The sequence below is a fragment of the Theropithecus gelada genome, unplaced genomic scaffold (genome assembly GCF_003255815.1).
Source record: "Theropithecus gelada isolate Dixy unplaced genomic scaffold, Tgel_1.0 HiC_scaffold_2663, whole genome shotgun sequence".
Lineage (NCBI taxonomy): Eukaryota > Metazoa > Chordata > Mammalia > Primates > Cercopithecidae > Theropithecus > Theropithecus gelada.
Genome location: NW_020259135.1, coordinates 1 through 5382, shown reverse-complemented (window position 1 = coordinate 5382; position 5382 = coordinate 1). Strand labels below are relative to the sequence as shown.

The 5382-nt window shown below is 41.5% G+C and overlaps 1 pseudogene; it reads right to left on the bottom strand.

The window, feature by feature from the left end:
• Window positions 1-999: 999 nt before the first annotated feature.
• Window positions 1000-5346, bottom strand: LOC112617585 (annotated as a pseudogene).
• Between the last annotated feature and the right edge of the window lie 36 nt (window positions 5347-5382).

Sequence of the window (5382 nt, the reverse complement as noted above, 5' to 3'; positions counted from 1 at the left end):
GTCCTGTGGCCCTCATATTTTTTCTACACAAAATCTATCTCCCTCTGTGATAGATTCACTACTTGTGACTCCAATGTGAAGTGAAGTTGGGTGAATCCAAATCTCTCTGCCCTATCACCCTGATGTCTTTTTTTTAAAGGCAATATTGCTGTCTGATTTGTTCTTTTTTGTTAAATATTTACTGGGATATTGTCTGTCTCCTCTGGCATTGAGTTCTGTGAGAGTAGGGACCTTTTCTATCTTATTCGAGTAGAATTCTCTGAGCCTAGAACAGAGCCCAGAATGTAACAGTTGCTTAGAAATATACCTGTGGTCTAAATGAATAAACCGGGCTTCCGGGAACTGATCATTGTGGGTATTCTAGAAAGCAGAAAAGGGCTCAAGCTCCTGCACCCTTTCATTCTAATGACATGCTGTATCCCTTCTCCTCCCTGTGAGAAATCCAGGCATACTTCTTTTCTCTCCTCTTTCTAGTTGGAAGAAGGAATCACAGATAAGGAAACAGTGATTGCAAGAAAGAAAAATTTGCATTAAGAATGATCTCTTTTGATGGGTCTCATAGTGCCGAATGTCTGGGTAAGCTTTAGGGATTTTCGGAAATGACAATGACATAGTTAAGTAAAAAACAGAGAGGAACTTGAGGTAGAGGGAAGCAGACTTGAATAATTAAGGAAAGAAGAGAGCATGCTGAATCCAGCTCTAAAAATTGGGACATATCCCCAGTAGGACAATGAGTCCCCTTGACTTGCTCGTTGGCTTTCAGCCCTATGGGATTTTAGCAACCTTTACAATCTGTCTGTAACCCCACTGAAGGTATATAGTTTGAACCATATGAAATTGCTGATATTTGATGATTTTGACTTATAAAAATAGAATTTTACATAATTTATCTACATTAGTTGAATCCCTTCTTATAAGTTCAAGTCAGAGAATGTAGGAGAAACTAACCTAGAAAGATTCAAGCCAGGTTAGTAGCATTAGTGGCATTTCAGAGGATACCTTAAGTTCTTTAAGGTACTGAACAATACTCCATAGATGCTCCTTATCTATAGGGTCTTTCCAAGTACTAAGGGTCTCTACTTCAACTCCAATGTGTTTTTCCCAAGAGAAAGAGAGGGTACTAACCTCAACTTTTGCCAGGAATCTACAGTACAAAGATAAAGGGTTTACAAACATTGGAGTTAAGGGAGAAAAAAGAAGATAACAGAGCGGCTTCTTGGTGCATCCTCACACTAACCTCACAGATCCTGTTGAGGACATGACACAAGATTCTCTAGGAAAGACCCTTCAAATTCCTTTTGACTCCCCGTGAGATTTTTTTGTTTTTTGTTTTTTGTTTTTTTGACGGAGTCTCACTATGTTGCCAGGCTGCAGTGCAGTGGCACCATCTTGGCTCACTGCAACCTCCGCCTACCGGGTTCAAGCGATTCTCCTGCCTCAGCCTCCTGAGTAGCTGGGACTACAGACACATGCTACTACGCCCAGCTAATTTTTGTATTTTTAGTAGAGACGGGGTTTCACCATGTTGGCCAGGCTGGTCTCAATCTCTTGACCTTGTGATCTGCACAGAAAAGGCCTCGGCCTCCCAAAGTGCTGGGATTACAGGCGTGAGCCACTGCGCCTAGCTGAGAATTTTTTTTTTTTTATGGCAAAACTCAACATAATAAAGGGAAGTGCTGTATGGGGGAATTCATTTCAGTGTTTTTATTTATAAGTCCTCTGAAGATCCCAAGAAAATGTGATGCAAAGCTGGAGGGGTTTTGTTGTAGGAGATCTGAGAAGGAATGGTCCATATGGAGGCCCCTGATGCAGATCTTATGCAGAGGGCAAGTAGCCAGCCTTCTTTTGTTATGGAAATAATTGGGAATTCATATGATAAAGACGGGTGGTCCTTGAAGAAAATGTCACAATTTTTTAAGATGCATAGCCTGGGCACAGTGACAAAGTTAACTCCCTTTCTCCCCCACCCTATTGTAGCTCAGCACCCACAGTGTACACTTACCTTGCATGTCCCCAGCCAAAGCCAGGTGATGGCTCAGCCCCATCAGTGTCACTGTCAGAGCTGCCATGCAGGAGCCTCCAGGGAGCCTCAGACACACCGTGCTGGAGAACAGGACAGGACCAGGTGCCAGAGGAGCAGGCAAGTCTCCCTCAGAGAGAACTATTTCTTACGTTCCTCCACCCACATTCCAAATCATAGGAATCTAGTTACTCATTTCTTTGCTCCTGGATTGGTAATCTTAGTGTTGAAGAAGTACTCAGCCTCAGAGGTGAATAGCCGGTCTGAGATGAGATGTAGTATGAGGTTTATTTATTTATTTATTTATTTATTTATTTATTTATTTATTGAGACAGGGTTTCACTCTATCACTCAGACTGGAGTGCAGTGACGTGATCAGGGCTCGTTGCAGCCTTTACCTCCCAGGCTTAAGTGATCCATACACTTCAGCCTCTCCAGTAGCTGGGACTATAGGCGTGCACAACGTGAAGATCCTCTTCTGAAACAAAATTTCCTTCATGAAAGGATTGCTTTAATTTAGACTTTAAAGTTTGATCCAGTTGCATGTGAAACACTTTAATTTGGCTCCTATTGTGAGCCAGCTTTGTGCTGGTCAGTCTGTGTTCACAAGTTTGAGGCTTGTAGAAGCATTTATCACTCCCTTGAAGATGGAGCTGTTTGGACAAGTGTGTGTGAGTGTGTTTGGGACTAAAGTGGGTGGAGGGAACATGATTGCATATCAAGTGATTTTTAATCTGGCCTTTATTACACCATCACTTAGTGTTGTAGGTTTGGGAAAATTACTTAACGTCTCACAGTTGAAATGAAAGCACTGTGATCTTTCAGGTCTTTGAATACCGGAAAATGCTATGATTCTGTGGATGCCTCAAGGAGCAGAAGCCCCTGGAATCTCATAATATGACAGTTATAGCTGTTGATTGGAGAGTAAAATCTGTACCTCTTTACAGGTAAGGATATTTCTGATAACCTCAAAAAAATTGAAAGTTAGCCAATAATTAAACCCGAGTAAAAAGATTTTCCAATTGTGCCTCCTGATGCTGTTACTGAGTTTAGTGGCACCTCCAGAACACACACAGGCAAAGGGTTTGCAGGGGCCACCTATGAGCAATGGAGGGTCTAGAAGATGCCTTTGTGTAGCACTTACCCTAACAATGTGATAAGGTCAACTGTCCAAAGTATGCAGAGGGCCTGAGAGATCAATAGAGGACTCAAAGTTAACCTTTGATACAAGACTCTGCTTTAAAATAGTTAATATTTTATGGGATAGACTGTTTAATTCCTTAATCTTGGTTCCCATTATTTCCTGCTTTTATTGAGGCGATGTTCTTTTACTATAACCCTTCTCTTGCTTTATCCTAAGAGAAGATATAAGAAGACTTTGCTAATTCATCTATAATGAATTATAGAATGTTCAGGAAAGATAACTTTATGGAAAAACCATGGATTACATCATTTGATGTAATCATATAATTTTAAACATATAATTCTACTTTTAATTATTACACATTAGATTAATATAAATGTAATGACTTTTATTCAGGAGTGACTTTAAAGTACAACTATATTATAACGTTCTACATTAATTCACACTCTACCACAGTTCCAGTAGGCAGTCATTCTTTATTATTCTAACCAACATTATGATCATCTAATGTTATTTTAAGATTATTATTAGTGTTTATAGGTACAGGATGGTCACCATGCTGCAATAAAAATGACTAAAGTTGACTGGACGCGGTGGCTCACATCTGTAATCCCAGCACTTTGGGAGGTCGAGGCGGGTGGATCACCTGAGGTCAGGAGTTTGAGACCAGCCTGGCCAACACGGGGAAACTCTGTTTCTACTAAAAAAGTACAAAAATTAGCCAGGCATGGTGGCAGGCACCTGTAATCCAGCTACTCAGGAGGCTGAGGCAGGAGAGTCACTTGAACCTGGGAGGCAGAGGTTGCAGTGAGCTAAGATCATGCCATTGCACTCCAGCCTGGGCAACAAGAGCAAGATTCTGCCTCTAAAAAAAAAAAAAAAGACGAAAATCTGCAGAGTGACCTTTGAGCACTTTACTTTGTACTCACAATTCTACTAAGTGCTTTATATACCTTTTTTTGTTTGTTTGTTTTTGTTTTTGTTTTTTGTTTTTTGTTTTTTTTTTTTTAGACAGAGTCTTGCACTGTCACTCAGGCTGGAGTGCAGTAGTGTGATCTCCGTTCACTGCAACCTACACCTCCCGGGTTCAAGCGATTCTCCTGCCTCAGCCTCCTGAGTAGCTGGGATTACAGGTGCCTGCCACCACGCCCGGCTAATTTTTTGGATTTTTAGTAGAGACGGGGTTTCACTATGTTGGCCAGGCTGATCTTGAACTCCTGACCTCATCGTCCACCCGCCTCGGCCTCCCAAAGTGCTGGGATTAGAGGTGTGAGCCACTGTACCTGGCCTATGTATGTCAGTCTTTAACTTTTATTTTAAGTTCAGGGGTACACGTACAGGACGTGCAGGTTTGTTACATAGGTAAACTTGTGTCGTTTACTGATCCGCTCCCTCCTTTTACCCCTGCTCTTCGGTAGGCCTCAGTGTGTGGTGTTCCCCTCTATGTGTCCATGTGTTCTCTTCGTTTAGCTCCCGCTTATAAGTGAGAACATGCGGTTTTTGGTTTTCTGTTCCTGTGTTAGTTTGTGTAGGATAATGGGTTCCAGCAGCTCCATCCATGTTCATGTTCCTGCAAAGGACTTTATTATTATTATTATTATTTTTTGTTTTACTTTATAACCCAGCTAGGGAATTCTTTATTTAGTAACATAAAAGTTCACATAACTGCTTCTGTCAAACCATGATACTGAGCTTTTTGACAACCCAGAAATAACTAAGAGAAGGCAAATGTAATACCTTAGAGATCAAGAAACATTTACACAGTTTAAGACTTCGCCTACTTGTCTTAAAATGACACCTTCTGCCAATAAAGCCTTCCCTGTTTTCACAAATAACTTCTCTTCATCTGTTTCTCCAAATTTCTGCAGCTCAGTGTACTTTTCCACAAACCGTTGACAGGTAGACTTGAAGTTTGGATTGAACAGATCAAAAGCTCTTTGACCAGACCCATATGCCAAATAAAACTTCTCTCTGATCTGATCTTCATGGTACCAGATGTCCTGGATGGAAGCTTTGGCTTTGCCATATTGCAGTCGGAGCCTTTGGAAGATGTGCTCCCTCAATGGGGGAAAGACTTATACATGTCAAACCACAGGGGCTTTTCCTTCAGCACCTCAGCCCAAATCAGGTCTCAAGTCTGCAAGAAGATTCTCCCTATGGTTTCTAGCTGGCTGCCTGCCATGATCCAGGCCTAGGGCGGAGCTTTTCTTTTCTTTCT